The sequence below is a fragment of the Leptonychotes weddellii genome, chromosome 7, assembly GCF_054177405.1.
Source record: "Leptonychotes weddellii isolate Sample4059 chromosome 7, ASM5417740v2, whole genome shotgun sequence".
NCBI classification, from domain to species: Eukaryota; Metazoa; Chordata; class Mammalia; order Carnivora; family Phocidae; genus Leptonychotes; species Leptonychotes weddellii.
In genome coordinates, this window is record NC_138375.1 from 10888798 (window position 1) to 10911120 (window position 22323).

General features: G+C 43.7%; 1 long non-coding RNA gene across 3 annotated transcripts in view; it reads left to right on the forward strand.

Annotated features, from left to right (window-relative positions):
- Nucleotides 1–253: 253 nt before the first annotated feature.
- Nucleotides 254–22323, forward strand: part of LOC115940895 (uncharacterized) — a 165640-nt gene continuing 143570 nt past the window's right edge. The window contains exons 1-2 of one of the 3 annotated variants that reach the window (XR_014146850.1): nucleotides 254–3667; nucleotides 3792–3884. This is a non-coding gene — a long non-coding RNA (uncharacterized LOC115940895). The remainder of the gene's footprint in view (nucleotides 3668–3791; nucleotides 3885–22323) is intronic. The other 2 variants (XR_014146849.1, XR_014146851.1) reach the window with 2 other exon arrangements.

The following is a 22323-nucleotide window of genomic DNA, read 5'->3' on the forward strand; positions in this document are numbered from 1 at the left end:
AGGCGCGGACACCGCCGGCGGCCCCGGGGGCGGGCGGGCGGCGGACTGGGGAGGGGCCGGGCGGGCCGGGCGGGCCGGGCGGGCGGCGCCCTCCTTCCCTCCGCCGCCGCCTGCGCTCGGCGCGGCCGCGGGGGGCGCTACGCACGCACAGGCCGCGGGGCCGCCGCCGCTGCCGCCGCCGCCGCCGCCGCCGCCGCCGCCGCGCCCGGGGGCGCGCGGGGTGGGACTCGCTGCGGTGCCCCGGCCGGCCAGGGGCGGCGGCGCGAGCCGGCGGAGCGGCGGGGCTGGGGCGCCGCGGGGAGCTGAGGGGCGGGGGCACAGAGCCACTGGAGGCCCCGGGGACGCCCGGGTTCGGCGACCGAACCCTGTCGCCCGCCCCGCGGGGCCCGGAACTGGGGTCCCTTCGGAGTCCCGGGAGTGACCGGGGCGTGTGCGAGCCTGGCAGCCGGGGGACGTGAGCGCGGACGCGCGGGGAGGGATCGAGGCGCGCGGGGCTGCGAAGGAGCGGGAGCCCCCGGCTGTCCCTGGGAGAGCGCCGCGCGAACCCCGTCCCCCGGTGGCCGCCTCAGGCGGGCGGAGACGGGCCGAGGAGGCAGCTCCCGGGCTGGGGCTGGGGGCCTGCTTCGGGCCCACCGGGGAACTAGGGGCCGGGAGAGATGGAGTGCCGCTCTGGGCGGGCGCAGAGACCGAGCAAAGGTCGCAGCGAAGGGGGCATCACTCTCGGGGTGTCCCAGGGGAAAAGGCGCCGAGGGCCGCGGGGAGCGCTCCCTGCACGCGCCCAGGCCGGGCCCGCCGTCCTTTGGAGCGCTCGGACCTGCCTCCAGCACAGCTTGCTAACAGGGAGCCCAGAGTCTCCTCAATGCACCGCTGTTGTAAAACAACAAACTCGAAAAGTCTGTCTCTTTTAGATAAACAAGGGGAAAGAAGAAAGAAAACACTGTTTTTTATTATACCGTGCCCCAGTGATTTCAGGGTAAAGAATAGCTGTGCTGAGTGTTTTACCTAAAACTTAAGACTGGCTTGACAGCAAAGCCAGCATCCATCTCCACCAGCGCCCTGGGACAGCAGGGTTGAGGCCCTGTGAGGGAAAAGTGCCTCATGCAGGCAGGGCGTTTGTGGGAAATCTCTGTCCCTTCTGCTGAATGTTGTCCTGAACCAAAAACTGCTCTTAGAAAATAGTTGAGTGGGGGTGGGGGTGGGGGTGGGGGTGAGCCTCCTGTGCAGGGGGCTTCGTGGGTGTGCGACCCGCGTAGCGGGCGCAAAACCCAGCGTTTGGAAGGACCTGTGTTTGGTTTATCCCCGACACTGTTGCCCTCTTGAAATTTCTAATTTTTGAAGGAGAGCCATCCTGCTCATATGATTTTGCACTCCTCCGCCTTGCACATGATTCTTTTAAAGTGTAATTAGCATAATGAATTAAAGTAATGTATTATTAAAAGCAATAAAGTAATTTTGCATCTAGGAATGAACCTATTACCTCACATTTAGCTTTGTAAAGCTGGTGTTCATAGCGAGCTAGAGACCTCAACATTCTGGTCTCAGGCATTTCACAATTTATTTGAAAAGATTAAATGTTTTCCATATTTTATGCCCTTTAAGAGACCTTTTAAAATTCCACACAGTCCATACAAGGCCTTGAGAAAGAAGAAGATAATTCACCCTGTAGCTCTGATGTAACCCCAAATGACATCCCCTATAATTAACATGAAAATCTGGTAATTATTTATTGTGTTATATGGTGTCAAGTAATATTATTTAAAGGACTTTGCAGCAAAACAGGAAGTACTTGTGTATAGGACTCTCCTCCATAGCAAGTTTCTGAAAGGTGTGTTTTAATATAGTCAAATCTTATTTAATATATACGAAGAGAGCTTGTTATTTAAAGGAATTCTCTGGGAAGGAGTTCTTTTCTAAAGCAAATATCACCTTAGGGTTTATCCATTTTGTTACTCTAGGTTTCCATGGGCTCGTTTTACTCAAAGCAATCTAATTACACTGACCTTTGTCTGGAATGTGGGGTTGATGAGGTCCTCGATCAATACTCATCAAGTCCGGTTTGCTTTGGCTGGTCTCTGGACAAGGACCCGCCACATTGCTGCTGGTGCTGCTGCTGGTCAATGCAGACACACGCCTTCCCTCTTAAGGAGAAATAGTGAGAAAGTTCCAGTGAATCAATGAAAGGCCGCCATCCTTGTTTGAGTATTCTAAAAGTGTATTTTTTAAATGAGTGATTGAATAGTGTCATCTTTGATTAGGGCAAAGAGCACTTTTTAGATTTGAGAGGCCTCTGAATTTCAATCACACAGTGGCAAAGTTAATGGGACATTTGATAATTTTTTTCTGTCGAAGACTCAAAATCAGAGAACTGATTTCAAAGGGAGTTTTTGGCCTCTCTTTTGCTTCCTCTTTTTAACTTAGTAGTTGTTTGAAAAGATAACTCCAGAAAAACAAGTGATGATAATGAATGGGGAGTTTTCTAAATTACACAGAACCCAAGAAGAGATCACAAAGTCATTCACATTGGATTCAGAGTGTTATCTTTCAGAGGGTACAGCTTTATCTTCAATTTATAGAGTTTTTGATCAAAGGACATTGCAAGATTTACAGACTCTACACTCAAAAGTGTAAGGAAAAAATATATACATATAGAAAAAATGCTGGAAGAAAATGTGCTCAACTATTAACAGTGTTTAGATACAGCTTCATAGTATGATTAATTTCCTTTTATACTTTTCTATATTTAACACAATGTGCATATAGCAGCTTATAAAAAGAAAAAGTTTTTAAAAATATTTACAAAATGTCATCAGAATTTCAAGTGGGCATTATTAATATCAAAGCATGGAAAAAATTACTCTTCACAGAAATAATTTCAAAAATGACCAGCCGTATACCATTGTGTTGATGTTTAAAATTATTAACTCTAATTTTTGAGGAAGATAATTTAAAAAGAGAAACTAAAAGCTGCATGTATGTCTTACTTTTTTTCTGGAATTGATCTCAAATGACTATGTACAAGTTACCCCTATATCTGTTGCATAGGACAGAATAAAAGGTCATGTTTAAAATCATCCAGTTCTATAACTCTGTAACTCAGATTTACTTAATTTGAGGTGCCCATTGGCAGCAGATTGAATTGTAGCCATGGACAGGATCTGGAAGAAGGTGTCATAAAGATTTGTGTAAGACTATAGAGTTATCTACACACATAATTATCCTCTATCATGTATTTGTAACCAGTTTATTTAACAGATAGTTCTAGTGGAAAAGATTTAGTCCTGGATATTGGTGTCTAGTTTTGAAATGAATAGGAAACCCCCCCAAAAAATAGACTAGATATAAGTTCAACCCTTATCGTTCTACATCTGAGCCTCGTACAATTTGACTCCACGGCCCATTGGGGATGCGGTGTGGGGAAGCCTCTGATTTCTAGGCTATTTAATTTTGTTCATATGAATATTGTTCTATTTGATGAAGTCATGATTTCTGCCCAGATCCAAGCTTCTGGAGAGCAGGAAGAAAAGTTGTCTCCTTCCCCCGAAGCTGCATATTTTACTTTTGCAGTGTCTGTGTCATTCCAGCCCAAAGCCTTGTTACAATTTACCCAGGTCAATGATCAAAGCCAGTTTTTGTACTCCCAACACATCCCAACGATAGGAGGTAGGAGGTGAGTGACATGGGTAAATGGTCCAGAAATGGAGTATTTGCTTTAGATAAACTAGAAATAGCTAGTTATATTCTGCTAGGAGTTACAGTTCTCACTTTTAATGACTTCTTTAATATTTTTAAAGGGACCACACAGATGCTTCCAAAATGTTGAACCACAAAAAGGAATGGGGAGAATTTCTAACATGCTGATATCGAGTGATCTGCAGAACATTTTGGTAAGTGAAAAAAAGCAAGGTGCCAAACTGTGAAATGGCATGCTATTTTTGGGAGGAGGTGGGTAAAATGGGAGAGAAATATAAATATGGTTGTGCATGCATATGTGTATTTGCTTATATTTGTGAGCAAGTCATACCGGAAGTATAGTCCAAAAGTTATTCAAATGCTTATCTATGGGGAAGGAAAGAGCACAGGGTCAAATAGGGATGGAAGAAGGAATTTTCTGAATGTATTTTGTAATCTAATTTTGGCTTTGGAAACATTCATGTTTTAAATGTTGAAAACATAAAAATAAATCAGAAGAAAACAATTATGGGGAGCAGACATATACATGTTATGCATGATTTTCTTTGTTTCCTCTTTTATTCTGAGGAAAGGATTTGAGACAGCTTTAATCAGAGCACAGCTATATGCCTTATCCATATATAATGCCTTTTTATGTTTTGTTTTTCTAAAAAAATTTTTTTTTCCTATAATTGCTAGAGAATGAAACATTTGGAGAGCCTCTTGCCAGGTCAGTTATGTAACCTGATGGCATTGTGTATTGATAACTATCATTATACGGTTAGTACTGACTGGACATCCTTAGCATTTTGATAATATGTAGAAATCAGGTTTTGTCACTTCTCAGACTTTACTATCCCAGAGAAGAGGCAAACAATAGCTCTATTGTTACTGCATTTTAATTGAGTCTATTAATTTGGTTAATTAAGGTATTAATTCATCAGAGAAATATGTAGCACAGTGTCACCTTCACATCAAGTAGATAGCTTATCCCTAAATTCCTATATTCCCACCAGAGCATTTTTATATTTGAAAAGGTTCCTGATTTCAAAATGATATCCTGCAACACATTACATAATTTTACTTGTGACTCCATAGATTCAGTGGTTGAACAAGGTATTAATGAAACCAATGTTATTTGAATCTCTATGTAGATCAGCTAACTTTGTTTTAATTCATTCAGCAACCTCTTTTGAGCACCTACTGTATGCCAGGCATGGTGCAAAGTATATGGGTATGCAGTACTGAACAAAACAAACATAACCTTCCTAAGACCGAAAACAATGCAAGGTGTCTTCTCTCACTGCTCCTATTTCAAGCTGTACTGAAGGCTCCAGCCAATGCAGTCAGGCAAGTAAAGGAGATAAAAGGTAGGCACACTGGAAAGAAAAAGGGTTTTTTTTTTTATTCGCAGATGATGAGATACTTCAGATAGAAAACCTCAGAGATTTTTTTTTTAAAGATTTTATTTATTTGAGAGAGAGAGGGAGAGTGAGCACAAGGAGAGAGAAAGAGCGCCAGCGGGAGGAGGGGCAGACTCTCGGCTGAGCAGGGAGCCTGAAGACGTGGGGCTCAATCCCAGGACCCTGAGATCATGACCTGGGCCGAAGGCAGATGCTTAACTGACTGAGCCACTCAGGCACCCTAACCCCACAGATTTTGTAAAAAAGCTACTAGAACTATTATATGAGCTTAGCAAGGTCACAGGATACAAAGGCATTTACAATCCTCAATTGTGTTTATATATACTAGCAGTGAAAAATTGGCAATTGAAATTTAAAAGCCGTCATTGACAATAGCATTAAAATTCATGAGCTATTTAGGGATAGATCTAATAAAAAATATTGAAAACTATAAAACATTAGGAGTTCAAAGGAGACCTAACTAAATGGAAAGGTATGATATATTAATGGACCAGAAGGCATTATTAAGATATCAATTCTCCCCAAACTGGTCTACATATTAAACAGAATCCCAATCAAAATCCTTTGGAAAAAGAAAAAGCACAGGACTGAGGATAGCCAAAGCAACTTTGAAAAAGAACAAAACTGGAGGACTCAAACTACCTGATTTCAAGACTTACTGAAAAGCTACCGTAATCACCACAGTGTGGTTCAGGTGAAACATACAAATCAATGGAATAGAGTAAAGAATCAGAAATAGACCCTCACATATATGCTCAATTGATTTTTCACAAAAATGGCAAGGTAATTAAATGGAGATGGAATAATATTTTCAGCAAACGTTGCTGGGACAAAATAATGACCCGTGAGCCATACTTCATGCCATGTGTACAAATTAAGTAAAAATAAATCGTAGATTCAATGTAATAACCACAATATTTCTAGATAAATACATAGGAGAAAATCTTTGTGACTGTAGGTTAGGCAAAGATTTCTTAGACATAACATCGAAAGCACAAACCACATAAAAAACATTCATAAACTGAACTTCACAATGAAAAACTTCGGCTCTTCCAAAGCTCTTGTTAAGAAAAGTAAGAAGACTAGCCATGGATTGGGAAGAAATATTTACAAAATACATATCTGATAAAGGGCTTGTATCAAGAATGTAGATAGATATCTTTTCAAAACATAATAATAGAAATACAAATAACTCTAAGTTATGTGTTTCGTAAACACATGAAAAGACTCTCACCTTCATTACTTATTAGGGAAATGTGCATTAACACCACCAAACACCCCCTAGAATGGCTAAAATGTAAAAATACGGCAAAAGCACCCAAGTGCTGGGGAGGTTACCGAGCAAATGGAACTCTCATGTATCATGTTGGGACTGCAAAATGGTACGGTCACTTTGGAAAATGGTTGGACAGTTTCTTTTTTTTTTTTTTTTAAAGATTTTATTTATTTATTTGATAGAGAGAATGAGATAGAGAGAGCACGAGAGGGGGAGGGTCAGAGGGAGAAGCAGACTCCCTGCCGAGCAGGGAGCCCGATGCGGGACTCGATCCAGGGACTCCAGGATCATGACCTGAGCCGAAGGCAGTCGCTTAACCAACTGAGCCACCCAGGCGCCCGGTTGGACAGTTTCTTATAAACTCAAATATATACTTACCAAACAGCCCAACAATTCCACTCCTGGGTATTTACCCAAGAGAAATGAAAACATATGTCCACAAAAAGACCTGCATGCAAATGTCTATAGCAACTTTATTCGTGATGACCCAAACCTGGAAACAACCCAAATAACCATGAACTGATGAATGGTTAAACAAGTTGTGATATATTCATACTGTGGAATACTACTCCCAATAAACAAACCAAACTACTGATAAATACAACAATTTGGATGAATCTCAAGTACATTATTCTAAGCAAAAAAGCCTGAGTAGCGACTCAGTATGATACTCTTTCAAATGACCTATGGAAAACACAAATTGTAGTAACAGAAATCAGACCAGTTGCCAGTGCTGGGGGTGGGGTGGGAGAGCTTAAAGGATCCACTACAAAGTAGTACAAGGAAAATTCTGTGGTGATAGAAATAGTTTACATTTTGACGTTGGTTGTAGTTACACAACTCCTAGAACTGTCTACCTGAAAAGAGTGAAATCTTGATATATATAAATTATATCTTTACAAACCGACTTTTTAAAGTAGGCTCCATGTCCAGCATGGAGCCCAACGCAGGGTGTGAACTCATGACCCTGAGATCAAGACCTTGAGATCAAGACCTGAGCTGAGATTGAGAGTTGGACACTGGGGGTGCCTGGGTGGCTCAGTCGGGTGAGCATCACACTCTTGATTTCAGCTCAGGGTGCTGGGATGGAGCCCAGTGTTGGGCTCTGCGCTGAGAGGGGAGCCTGCTTGAGGATTCTTTCTCTCCATCTCTCCCTTTCCCGCTCTCTCTCTCAAATAGATAAATAAATCTTAAAAAAAAACAAAACAAAACTCAGACACTTAACCGACTGAGCTGCCCAGGTGCCCCAGTATAAACCTACTTTAAATAAAACATATGAGTATATATACACAAAATAATCCCTTCCTTTGTGGAACAGCCATTAATCAAATAAGCACACAAATAAATACACAATTGCATGTAGCATTCAACAATACAGCTGGCCATCTCCTATCGTAAAAAAGGGCTGGATAAGGAAGTTTACAATTTATGTTTAAATATTAAATCAACTCAGGTAATTTGCTTTAGAATTTGTACAGGGTCTTCTATTTGCTATATTACTAACAATAGCTAATATTTACTGTCATTTTTCTGAACACGGATGCTGCACTAGATTCTTTATACATATCATCTCATTTAATCCTCAAAGTAATTCTATGAATTTGCTACTGTTGCCATCCCCTTCCTTTTTTTTTTTTTTTTAATGCAGTGGAAGCATAAACACAAAGGGTAAGCAAATTTCTAAGGTCTCACAACTAATGAGCCGCAAGGTTGGTACTCAATGTAGACACACCTGATTGAAAGCTCTTGAACCCCATGCCAGGGCTTCTTGATGGGGTATGCTTAAAATGCAGAGTCTCGGGGCTCCTGGGTGGCTCAGATGGTTAAGCGTCTGCCTTTGGCTCAGGTCATGATCCCAGGGTCCTGGGATTGAGCCCCACGTCTGGCTCCTGGCTTGGCGGGGAGCCAGCTTCTCCCTTTCCCTCTGCCTCTCCCCCTGCTCATGCTCTCTGTCTCTCTGTATCTCTCTGTCTCAAATGAATAAATAAAATCTTAAAAAAAAAAAATGCAGAGTCTCAGCCCTCCCCCAGAGACCGGGATTCAGCCTGAAGAATGGGGTAATCCTGGGGGCTGCATTCAGAAGCCCCCAGGACATTCTGATGCATCTACCCCTAATCTACAGTCTGACTGATCAGCAGAGTTTCGAGGATCATGAAGGAGATTCAGAATCATAAAACAGCAAGGCTGGATGGCATTTTAGAGATTATTCAACTGTGTTTTTGTTTACAAGAGACAGGAAAAGGCAGTGGGCTCCGGGAGGGAGAGCAGCGGTGCTGGGAGTTTCTCAGAAATGGGGAAATGAAGGATGGCTTGGGAGAAGAGACAGCGGGAAGTCAGGGTATCCCAAAGTGGAGTCAAGGTCACCAGCTAGAGCATTGAGGGGGGGAGAGGAGTTTGCCTTGATAATAACTTCCCACTAGCCTCTCTATGGTGCTGCATCATTTGCAAAGTGTTTTTTTACATAAATTACATTCATTTGTCACAGTGAATCTATGATAAGGTATATTAGTTGAATTCCTTTGGTTGGATGTAAGAGAAATCAACTTAAACTAGTCTAAAACTACCATCTGGACTCTCTCCATCCCTAAATCACTATTTCTCTTCCCTTCCCTTCCCTTCCCTTCCCTTCCCTTCCCTTCCTCCCTTTCTCTCCTCTGTCCTCCTCTGCCTTGCTGGTCCAGATCATGAGTAGAAAATGCTCATCCATAGCTCCCGAGCTTAGATATCAGGTCCCTTTTGCTCCCAGGTCTATATTTCAGTAGAAGGGTCCCTAAGTGGGCCAGGTTGGTCAGGAGCCCAGGCTTGTTCAATGAGATGAGTCAGGAGATGGGGTCCTATTGTCCACAATGACCCTTGGGAGCTCCAGAGAGGAGGGACTGGCAGACAACTCAGCAGGTGTCTGGCACATGGCCCTCTGCCCCTTGGTTATGTTACATATATACACATATCACCTCATATGTACGATTTTTCAAAGATGCCTCTGCCTTACAAGGCCTAATTATTCCAGTTACAACTGCAAATGTACATTCGCTTTCCTGAACAGACGACAACACAAGGTCATGCTCAGCCACTCTATAGAATTGAGGTCCATGGTTCATAGTCAGTCTCACCTTTTGCCATATAAGGTGATGCCCTCAGGTTCCAGGGAGTAGGTGTCCTTGGATGCCATTTTTTAGCCTATCACAAGTAACTTCATTAAAAAGGTAAACCAAAACAGCGAAGTTAATTTTAATAATATATTCTTAACCTAATGTATCCAAAATATTACTATTAGATGTGTAATCAATAAAAAACATCGATGATTTATTTTACATTCTGTTTTTCCTGCTACGCTTTCCAAATCCAGTGCATATGCCCAACCTCCCTGTTCTGTCTGCATCGGTGGGGAGGAGCTCTTGGGCTGGGGTGTAGCTGCACGCATCAGGGGGTCATGCTCCAGCATAGGGACCCCACTGGGCTCTCCTTTTATAGGAGAAGAGTGGCTTTGGGGAATAAACATCCATGGAGCACTGAACCAAAGTGCCGGCTATCTGGGGGAGGGCTGGGGGAAAGGCCCTCTGTTTCGCACCCGGGGACCTTGTGTGTGTCTCATCCCATGGGATGTTGAATCCGGGTGCAGCCCTGTTTTCTGCACGTAGGGTGGGGATGGCCTGGCAGGACTGAGTCCTTGGCTCTGCTACCTCATTGCCAGAAAATGGAAATGTCAGGAAAGCACCCCTAGTTGCTCATGGGGCAGTCCTTGTCTGCACAGCTGAAAATGGTGACATAGGATTTTAGGTCTCTCTGATTCCAAAGCCAGTTCTCCCAGTCACTCTTCTCTTCTGCTCCTGCTGGCTTGACGATATCCATGTGGGGTTTGAGCCGGGGAAATCTCCTGAGATGGGCTGAGCTAGGGGGTTGCTTACGAAGGCAGCCCCCAAATTGGACTGAGGTAGGACAGCAGGCAGACAGGGCTGGGATCCCGGGCGGGTCAGGAATTGGGACGCTCCAGGGTGTGGTCCCCGTGGCCGAGGTAAAGACTGGAGCTTCTGGAGACACCCACGTGGCCTGGCCCAAGGTAGAGGCGGTGGCTGGGGCAGCTCACAGAGAAACTTGTTTTGGATGAAGGTGAACTGCTAAGTTGTTTGTTTTTTGATGAGCTGTCCCACCCAAGAATGTTCCAGCCACGTCTTAAAAGGCTTAGGCCCTCCACAGAGGGTCTGGTTTTCCTGAGTCAGTGATTTTGTCTCCTTCTGTCTAAGAATCCTGCCAGTTTGTCTCCCCGAGTGTTTTGTTGGTGGATCGGGGTCAAGTGGCTCTGGACGGAGACCGAGTCTTCTTAGCCTTTGGGGTTAGTAATTTTCCAATTCCTTGCCTGCGCTAGGGCCACAGGTGGGTATTTAACCTGAGCGTGACACTCACTAACCCCATCAGCTCCGGTCGCCTGGGTGTCTGCACAGAGCAGGTATCCGTGACAGGCCTTATTTCGGGGTGGCTTGGCTGCCTAGCAGCCCAGGGTTGCTGCCTGCTGGAGGCTCCAACCAGCAGTAAAGGAAAGCATCTATCCTTGTCTCAGTGGTTTCCAAGGACCCAGCTCAGCATTCGCAAGGTGTGTGTACAGGGATGTGCTGTGTGTGGGCTCACCGTTTCTTGATGTGTCCATGCAGAACAGGTGGCCCAAAGCTCAAAAAGTGTGCAGATGAGTAACAAGTTAGATATGATGTGGATCTGCTGTATGAGAGTTTCCAATGCAAATTGCGGGACAAGTTCATTGGGTTTGTTTTCCCAGGGTTTCCCTGACTCTTCCGCACAAAATTCCACATCTTTAAATTTGTCGAGTCCCCCCAACAACCCTAATAGTCATTAACGGTAAAATTGGCTGTGTTTTCTGAACCCCAAATCCTGTTTGGGGCTACTTTTCAAAGTCAGTCTGGGAGGTATAATAATTTGGAGGCAGAAATACTGAAGTGTTAGCTGGTCTATAAAAATGACAGAACACACGATTGGGGTTCAGGCTGTCCAAAGCCACATTCAGGGCACTTGATGGCTATTCTGAAGATAGTTGAGTCCAACCCTCCTCCTTACGTATGTATGTGACAGCACCAAACTCTGAGATGGTAGAAGAGGGTTAGCCAATGACATTCTTTCTGGCTAACGTAATCCCCATGTCTTCCTTCTGACAGCGGAGAGGCTTGGGCACGGCAGTGGGAGATCTACAAAGATGAAGGGCCAGGAGGAAAGGCAGGGTGTGTAAAGGAGCTAGACAAATAATAATTAGTAATAGAAGAATAGGCACAGCAGCAGGTAGTATTTATCAATCCCATACCTTTTGCCATAGTATGCTTGGTGCTTTGTACTAGTACCTCATGCATTCATTCACTCATGCATTCATTCGTTCATCCCTTTGTTCAATTGCTCAATAGTTATTAATGTGTCAAGTAGCATTCTGGGTGCCAAGGATCCAGCAGTGAATGCACCAAATTCATTGCTCTCATGGAGCTTACATTCTAGCAGGGGGAGAGACAGCAAACAAATATATAATGCCAGGTAGACAAGTGCTGAAAAAAATCTGAGCACAGGACACAGGGGGACAGAGGCTGGTAAGGGGAGTTCCTTCCCACGAGTAGGTGTCTGTCTGCTTTGCAGGCAGAGGGACTAGCTGCTCTGAGCCTGGGAAGGGCTTGGCATGTCAAAGGAAAGAGCAAAGAGGGAGAGCTTGGGGGTGAGGTCCATGGGGTAGCTGGGGATCTGAGTGAAGTATGGAAGGCATCGAAGATTTTTGAGCAGGGACATGTCTGATGTGGGTTTTAAAGGAATCTTACTACTTGCCTAGTGGAGATAAGGCTGGGTTGGGGGTAAGGGTGGGAGCAGGGAGGCCAGTTAGGGGGCCACTGCAATTGCTTTGGAGGGAGATGGTAATGGCTTGGAGCCATGAGCTAAGATTGGAGGAGAAAAGAAGTGGTGGGTTCTGGAGATACTCGGAAGTTATGGTGGCGGGATTTGCCAATGGATTTGGATATGAGAGCAAGAGAGGAGGCATGTCTTGACTTGCTAGCCCAAACTAGCACTACCACTTACTGACATGGGAAGCACAGGAGAAGGGACATATCTGGAGATGAAAATCAAGAGTTTGGTGCAGATACGCCAACTCTGTGATGCTTATTTGACATCAGGTGGAGATGTTACAGAGAGCGCTGAGTGGCTACATTAGTCTGGAGCTCAGACGGGAGGCTAGGATTGAGATTCAGGAATCCTCAGCAAAGAGCTGCTATGTGGAGTCATAGCTCCGGATGAGGCCATCCAGGGAGTGAGAAGATAAGAGGTCCAGGGTCCTCTGACATGTGTGAGGAGGGAAGGGGCATATGTTGAGGGAAGAAAACCGGGGGGTGGGGGGGGAGGTCTTATTTTGACAGTAAAACAACACAGTGACCAACCATGTCAATTGCACTAATAAGCTGAGCAAGATGAAGACAGCTGAGTAAACCACAAGGTTTAGCAACATGTCTTTCATCTCAAAACCTTACGTGGTGGGCACTACGATTATCCACTTTATCCACAAGGAAGTCACAACTCAGAGAGGCTCAGTAACTCTGCCAGGGCTGATAGAATCAGTGATGGAGCTGGGATCCAACCCAGGCTAAGCCCGAAGCCTCCCTGCTCTGTGCCCGGGACTACTCCAGAAACACACATTCCCCTTCTTACTTCCACCGTGGGAGTCCTGGGCTTTTTAGCTCACCTCACAGGTAAATGGTGACAATGCTCCAGGAAAGAAGCCTATCTCAGCTCCATTTGGAGGATGACAGATTATTGGAGAGTCTTCTGAGAGAATGATTCAGAAAGGACGGAGGGAGGATAATGTGGAGCATTTTGGAGAAGCCTGCCTTACCAATTATCTTCAGTTTGAGCTCATGATTGCTTTAAACATTTCTTATTAGCATGAGAGAGAGAGACGAAAGAGGCTCAAAATAAAAAGTGTTTATACCAAAAAATGGAGAGGAGGATTTGCAGGCTTTGCTGACAGATTGCAGGCTACAAAACAGATTTGTGGGTGAAATCTAAGCTCTTTGTGTGTGTTCTTTTCCATTTCCTCCCTTTTATGCTTAATGCCCATTAAAGAAAAGCTAATTAAGACACTATAGGAATAACATAAGTAACCTTCATCCCTAAATAATGTTATCTATTGACTGCAAAATATTTTGCATGAAAAGCATTTTCAGTTTGTTTTTTTTTTTTTGAGAAAAAAAGTAGCTAATGTATTGCCCTACTTTGTACATATTATTTTCTGACTGTATATTCTTAAAATTAGTAATTCTCTGGACATAGGTTTTCAAATCTGGGTTTCCCAATCCAAAATCGAATGGATTTACAGTGAGTACATTTTATAGGCTCTAGGTGCCAATGCAGTTTTTAGATGATAGTTACAAAATGAAAAATTCTTTTTAAAAATAAAAAGATTTTATTTATTTATTTATTTGAGAGAGATAGAGAGTGTACCCATGAGAGAAGGGGGAGGAGCAGAGAGAGAGAGGGAGAGAGCAAATCCTCCAGCAGACTCCCTGCTGAGTGCAGAGCCCAACGAGGGGCTAGATCTCATGACCCTGAGATCATGACTTGAGTGGAAATCAAGAGTCTGTTGCTTAACCAACTGAATCACCCAGGCGTCCCTAAAATGAAAGATTCTCAATTTCAGTGTGAATTAGTGTCCTGGGGCTGCCAAAGCAAATCGCTGCAAACTAGGTGACTTAAAACAACAGAAATTCATTCCCTTGTGGTTCTGGAGGCCTGAAATCCGAAGGCTCTAGGAGAGAATGCTTCCTCACCTCTCCCCACTCCTGGCAGCTGTGGGCATTCACTGGCTTGTGTCTGCATAAACCTAATCTCTGCCTGGTCTGCTTCCCCGAGTCTCTGTGTCCCGAACCCCTCTCTGCCTTTCTCTGATAAGATCACTGTCGTTGGAGTTAGGACCCGCTCTAAATCCAGGATGATCTCATGTCGTGATCCTTACCTTGATTTGCAAAGACCCCTTTCTCCAGATAAGGTTACAGTCACAGGTTCTGGATCTGGGGATTTAGACTTATATTTTGGGGGCCACTATTCAACTGTCTAACCAGCGTTATACCCTAAAGTGGCGGGAAGGAATCAGAGACCTAGGTGTAGATACTCTTCCCTCTGATGTCCGCTCTTGTAAGTTTGTGCCCAATACCGTGCTCAAGAGAATGCATCCAGTGTGTGTGAGTAGTTTAGAGAGACAAAGGAGCCATAGAGGAGGAGATGGTTCACTTTGCAATCCGCCCTGGTAGCGTCCAGGTCCCAGGGAAACAGAGTGCTCTGGATCAGACCATCTGGATTGAAAGTGACTGCCAATTACTGGCTGTGTGATTTTGGCAATATATTTAGCTTGGCTCAGTCTTCATTTGTGAAATGTGAGTCATGATACTGACTGACCTCAGAGTGTTCCCAGGAAGATCAGAAGAAGTGCCAAATGTAAAGCCCCTAGCACAATGTTTAGATGATTCTATAAATATCAGCGTTCCCCTGTCCTCTCCATGCCGAGCCAGGATGCTTGGGTTCCACATTCAGTTTTTACCCTTGGAGCTTCCCAGTTACCGGAAGAAATGGGAGCCCTGGACCGAGTCCTCATATCTTACCTTCACCAGCTACTCTGTTCAGGCTCTCTGTTCCCCGCAAGACACTTCCAATTCACTCACCAAGTCCTTTCTCTTTTACTGTCTCTCCCTCTTGCCCAGAGACTGAGTAGCTTTTCTCATCTGTTCGTTGGGAACCCGTGGTTTCAGTGTCAGCCACTCAATTAAGCTCTGCACGGTACTGTGTCAGCTTGTGGGGAACAGTCCTAGCTCACAGGCATGGGACTCTGGCGACTACTTCCAATGTTTCTGAGCTAGCTGACGACGTGGGGATCCAGAGCTGTCTATGAGTTGGAAGCTGAGAATAACAGGTTTGTCTGGCAGTTCAGAAACTGTGGGCTGAAATGGGGTTGCTGGTTAATAGGAATGGAAATTAGGGTCTGGAGAGAGGAGCAGTAGACCCTTCGATTGGTCCAGGTGGGGCTGTCTTCACAGCTGTGGCAGATGGTGGGCTGCTCCACCCAAGGAAGTGGCCCTGGACTTGGAACCTCAGGCTCTGCATGAACCCAGCAACTGGTCTCACGTCTCTGAGCTCCAGTTTTCTCCTGTGTAAAAAAACTTGGGGCGCCTGGGTGGTTCAGTCAGTTAAGCATCTGACTCTTGGTTTCGACTTAGATCATGATCTCGGGGTCGTGGGATTGAGCCCCGAGCCCCGAGTTGGGCCTTGTGCTCGGCTCGGAGTCTGCTTGGGATTCTCTCTTCCTCTCCCTCTGCCCCTCCCACTCATTCTTTCTCTCTCTCAAACAAATAATAAATAAATCTTAAAAACAAACAAGTAGAAATTTTCAGTTGTTTGGGGATAAAAATAGATCATGGGCATGAATGCAAGTAAACGTTATTAGACTTCAGTGTATTACGTAAGCACGGTACCAGAGTGGTTATAAGTCACACACCTCTGGGGCATAGCTCTTCTCTCTTTTCGCAACTGCTGTTCTTTTATGCATGTAGATCGGCAACAGATGCCATGAATGCTGGTAAAGTCAATCCAAGTCAGTAGGAAGGGTTTTGATGCTGTTCACTTCTGGTCCAGTGGTTGTCTTTTGTTCACCAAGAATTAGACTAGGGTAGATCTTCTCAAACCTTAATGTCCTTACCAATCCCCTGGAGATCTTGTTAAAATGCAGTTGTCTTTCATTTAGCCACTCTCGTCTGGGACCCGAAATTCTGCATTTTTAGCAAGTTCCTGATCCTATTGGTGCAAGACTTTGCTTTGAGTAGCAAGGGGCCAACAGCCTGGAATTCAGCTGCTCAGATACTGTTGGCTCTTGAACAACGTGGAGCTTAAGAACACAGACACCCCCATGCAGCAGAAAATCTGCATATAACTTTTACCTCCCCCAAACCTAAACCACTAATAACCTACTGTTAACTGAAAGCCTTACCAATAACATAAATAGTTGATTAAAACACATTTTGTATGTTCTATGCATTATATACTGTATTCTTACCATAATACCTTTTTCTTAAATTTTTCGGTATTTCTAAGCTACGCAGTTCCACTTTGGGTTTTTTCAAATTGTGTTAATCTCCAAAAAATTTTCCAATATATTTATTGAAAAAATCCGCGGATAAGTGGACCTGGCAGTTCAAACCTGTTTTAAGGGTCAAGTGTACTCTGGTTTTCTCGAAAGATCTATGTTCAGGATTTCCCCAAAATGAGCTGTAACTTCTCTTTCTTTTATCACTGAAAACTCATCTTCTTCAGGTCAGAATTGGCAGAGAAGAATTTTCTTAGGGTAACCCCAAATGGAATGGAGGCAGCAAGGCAGAGGAAAATTACTTCTTTGATGAAAGCCATTTCTTCGATCAATAAGCATGCTGACTCAGGATAACGGGAGGGACTTTGGTCTGCCAGGCGGTAATCCGCACAGTTTAGGTACAGCACTACAAGTTGGTCTAATGCTCACCTAAGAGCCTGGTTGATAATTCTTTTTTGATGTTGTTTTGTTTTAGTTTTGCATCCCTTAAGATTTTGCTCTGACTCACCTCCTCTGAGAGGCCTCTTATTCTCATTTCTCTTTCCTGACTCAGAATCCTCTACAGGCCCTTGTAACTTCTAGTATTTGCCTCTATCCCAACTGGTTTCACTGTATCTCACCATCATATTATGGGCGTCCCTCTTTACACTGTGAGTTCCTTGAGGAAAAGATGGTGTCTTTCATCTCTGTGTCTTAGGGGTCCTGGACAATGTCTGGCGTATTATTAGACACTCCAGTTGTTGTAACATTGTAGGTACAGATGACTAATTTGTTCATAGGTACAGGAAGCAAACTGTTGGTTACCAGAGGGGAGGGGGCAAAAGATGGGCAAAATAGGTGAAGGGGATTAAGAGGGACAATCTCTCAGTTCTAAAACAAATTATGGGGTTGTGAAGTACAGCATAGGGAATATAGTCAATGATATTATAGTAACTTTGTAGGGTGACAGACGGTAACTAAACTTATCGTGGGATCATTTTGTGACCATCACTGTGATGCACACCAGAAACTAAGGATATTATATATCAATTATGCTTCAATAAGAACAGATGACTTGTTTGCTGAAACTAGGACCTTTTGATCATTCTCATTTAATCCTCATAACAACTCAGTGGATTTTTGCTGTCTCTCCATTTTATAGATGTGGCAACGGAAGCTTAGAAAGGTGGAGTGGCTTACCTAAGGTCACTCAGGTGTCATGTGGTAGAGCTGGGCCTTGGATGAAGATGTGTCTGCGTCTTTGGTCCAAGTTCTTCCTAACCACTTTGGAATGACTAAATGCAAAAATACACCCACAGTCAACTTTATGTTTACCCTGACCTACAAAGTGTAGGAGGCTAATCATTGCTTTGGCTGCATGTGCTGACATCCAGAGCAATGACTCCCAAGTGCTGGGCCATGGGTCCCTGCCAGCTCAGGACTAAAGACTCACCAGTCTTTGATACGAGGAAAAGAAGAACATAAAGTTAAGTTCATTCAATTAGAGAACTGCCTTCACGATCAAGTCATGTCCATTCTTTTCTTTTCTGATGTTCATGCGAGCTTCCTTTCAAAAACTAATGGCACTAGTAATTGGTAGGTATAAGTCTTTTTTTTTTCTCACCACAAGTGTATCTGTCACCATACAACGTTATTTCCATTTTATTGGTTATATTCCTTCTGCTGTACCTTTCCTCCCCCTGTTTGATAACTCGAAGTTTGTACCTCTTAATCCTTGTCCGCCACCCCCCATCCCTTTTCCCTCTGGCAACCACCAATTTATTCTCTATATTTATAAGTCTCGTTTTTTTTTTTTTTTTGGTTGGTTGTTTTTTTTGTTTTTTTAGATTCCACATGTAAGCGAAATCATATAGTATTTGTCTCTCTCTGTCTGACTTATTTCACTTAGCCTAATACCCTCCAGGTCCAACCACTTTGTTACAAATGGCAAGAGCTCAGTCTTTTTTATGGCTGAGTAATTTTCTATTGTATATATACCACATGTTCTTTAGCTATTCATCTATCAATGGACACTTAAGTTGCTTCCATATCTTGGCTATGGTAAATAATGCTGCAATAAACATAGGGGTGCATATATCTTTTCAAATGAGTGTTTTTGCTTTCTTTGGGTCAATACCCAGTAGTGGAATCATAAGGTAGTTCTATTTTTAATTTTTCAAGGAATCTCCATATTGTTTTCCACAGTGGCTGCACCAATTTACATTCCCTCCAACAGTAAACAGTATGTTTTCTCCACATCCTTGCCAACACTTGTAATTCTTGATACTAGGCATTATGACAGAAATGAGGTGATACCTCTTCGAGATTTTGATTTGCATTTCCCTGATGATGAGTGATATTGAGATAGTTATTATTATTATTATTATTATTATTATTATTATTTAACATTTTTACTTGGCAAAACGGACTGACCATACTGAATTGGAATCCTTTTTTTTTTTTTTATTAAAGACTTTTGTCAAATTCCAATAACTTGGACTAGCTACTAAAGAAGGTTAAGAAGTAATCAGGAGCAGAGCCCCTATTGGAGAAAAAATACGCAGATGTCTTTAGTGGATGATTTTGGAATTACAATAAAAATTCCTACTCATAAATATCCTCTTTTCCATCATGCCCAGCTTACTCTAAGCAGCCATTGATAGTAAGACCCCAACTCTACAAAAGGAACACTCCTTTATTTGAGCAAAATGGCTGCAGGCTTTTTTCTTTTGAATTCTGTTCAGATGGGCCACTTTTTGGGGTGCTTGTTGAACATACATTTCTAAAGACTGAGAGCAGGCAGCTAGCTTTTCTGCATAGGGACTGACAGAGGGGGGAGGAGGAAGGGAACAGGGCATTGCCCAAGAAGGCCAGCAGTGTTCGGTTGAGGGAACAGGGCCAGTAAGAGCAAGTCTGAAATAATGGGCATACCCAGTGTAATGTTGAACACGCACACAGAGAGAAGAGAAAATAATGGGGAAGTCGGATTTTTACCTGTTAGTCTGCTTCAAAACAAAAACTCAAATAAAAATACACACAGCATGCCAAATTCCTATGATGCCATCAGAAATGGACCCGTTTCCACATGTCAGATGAACTGATGGAATTCTTATAGTTTGTCTAATTCACGAAGAATAGAGTCAAGCAGGATCTCTTTCTCACTGTGTTCATATCATTGTCTGGTGATCAGAATGACTGACAGAATAAATATAGGTAATGACAATCCTTTTTTTAACCCACATTTCACAACACTCAGCCTTACCCAGCGGAATTGATCTGGTACCCACAACTACAAAAAGAATAGCCTTGTAAAAAGCTTTAGATCACAAACTGTGAGATACAGTTAGGCATGTACCATGACCCCAACAAGGGCTTGGTGTGTGGCAGACCTCATTTTTATTGTCCCCTTGGTGAGTCATGAATCACTGCAGCCCATAAACTCCTGACACACTTTCCAGATGAGTGGAATTCACCATCCTGATAGTAAAACTTCCCCTCATTGCTAAGTAGCTCAAAAGTTAAAATCCACCTTTATGAGGTAACGAGCATTAGAGCAACATCAGAAAGATTGTATGTGATTAGAACAACTAGAACTATCTTGCCATGTAATGGATTTATTATGTATGTTGTATAATTGCTTTTTTCTGAACCAGATAATAGTGAAATTAGTAATGGCCAAGAATCAAATCAAGTATTTCATATCTGTACATTGTTCAGTATTTATGAGGAGATAAGGATTTCTGGCTGTTTAAGGAGAGAATAATCCAGGAATATTTCTTCACCCTGAGAGATCTGATCCCCCAAATTAAGCTTAAATTTGTATTCTGTCTTCATTGATCTGTGGGTGACAATGGGATTGATGTAGTCTTACGTTTTGAGTATGGGTGGATCTCTCTGAATACACGAAGCTAATGCACTTAGCATCTGTCTCCCAGGAAAGCGCTTGAGATTTGGCAATGTGATGACAAGTAAGATGGAGCCTCTGTTCTGAGAATACTTACAATCCAGACAGGATATAAGATGTGTATGTGCATAACTCTATTAAGGGTAGGGAATGAGGAAGTGCTGGAGAGAGACATAGAGGAAGTCAGAAGGCACAGATTTCTCCTGGCTAGAGTGTGGAGGGCAGCTCACACAACATGTGGCATTTGCCTTGAGCCTTCAGGATGGGGTCCAGGAAGAGGAACTAAAAACATTTGATATCTTTGTAATTAAGATTAGGGGCACATCAAGGGGGAGGGAAGTGCATTCCTGAAAGATGAAGCAGCATGAGTATGAAAGGGCTTTTCCCATAGGGGCACCTGGGGCAGGTGGAACGCAGGGGAGTGTTAGGTTGGAAGACGAGATGGGCCTAGGTCATGGGAGCTTTGGAAACCAGACTGGAGACTTTCATTTTTATTCCGTATGTGATCATTGCAACCAGACACTGTTGTCTGTCAACTCAGCAGATATTGCTTACTCCTTTTTTTTCCTTTGCTAACAGAGCCATCATGATCATAAACTTTGTATTTTATAGACCGTCAGCGTTTTTTTTTTTAAAGATTTTATTTATTTATTTGAGAGAAAGAATGAGAGAGAGAGAGCAGGAGAGGGGGGAGGGTCAGAGGGAGAAGCAGACCTCCTGCTGAGCAGGGAGCCCGATGCGGGGCTCGATCCCAGGACCCTGGGATCATGACCTGAGCCGAAGGCAGTCGCTCAACCAACTGAGGCACCCAGGCGCCCGACCGTCAGCATTTATAAAATAGTTTTGTAGGTGTTTGACCTGAGGAAGGGGGCTTGAGCTGATGGGTCCTTGACATGGACAACCCTGAAGGGAGGGTGGACGGTAGGGAGGAGGGAGAAAGACTGGGGAGAGCCAAAAGACAAAATGAAGGCTGTGAAGTATAGCAGCAGTCGGACACACCTAGGAACCTTCTGGAATATAAAACATGTACAAAAGTCACTTCACATAATACTGGAGAGGCAATTACTTTCTAACCACTCTGGGTTGATAATAACATATTTAGTTTGATTTGATTCATTCTAACAGACAGCTTAATCTCCTCACAGAACTGTAAGATCTGTGCTAACTGAGGGCAATGTCCAGCCAGAAGGCTTTCACCATGCGCTTTGACAGAACTTCTTTCCCACTTTCGTGTCCCCCCAGGAGTATCATTAATTGTGTTAAACACAGATGGACTGAACTGGGCTGCATTTTGTCCCCCCTTAAAAGAGATGTTCGAGCCCTACCCCCACATCTGTGAATACGACCTTGTTTGGAAGTAGGGTCTTTGCAGCTATCATAGAATTAAGATGAGGTCCAAGAGAGTCAATCCCAAGAGTTCTCGTCACAAGGAAAAGACTTTTCTTTCTCTTTCTTGCTTTTTTTTTTTTTTTTTTAGAGATTTTATTTATTTATTTGAGACAGAGAGAATGAGAGAGAGAGAACACATGAGAGGGGGGAGGGTCAGAGGCAGAAGCAGGCTCCCTGCCGAGCAGGGAGCCCGATGCGGGACTCGATCCAGGGACTCCAGGATCATGACCTGAGCCGAAGGCAGTCGCTTAACCAACTGAGCCACCCAGGCATCCACCCTTTCTTGCTTTTGCTTCTACATAGAATGATGGCTATTACCTACCCTTACTCTGCTCACCATCTCGCACAATATACATGGAAGTTAAGTAATTGTGTGGTACACATCACACTACACAGGGCTGAACTTGATCAACAATAAACTTTATCTCAATAAAGCTGGGGGAAAAGTGAATAGGAGATCACCCTGGATTAGGGCGGACCTTAAATCCAATGACTGCTGTCCTTTGAAGAACAGGAGATTTGGTCACAGGATGGATGAGGCATACAGGGAAAGAGGCCATGTGAGGCAGAGGCCAATGGA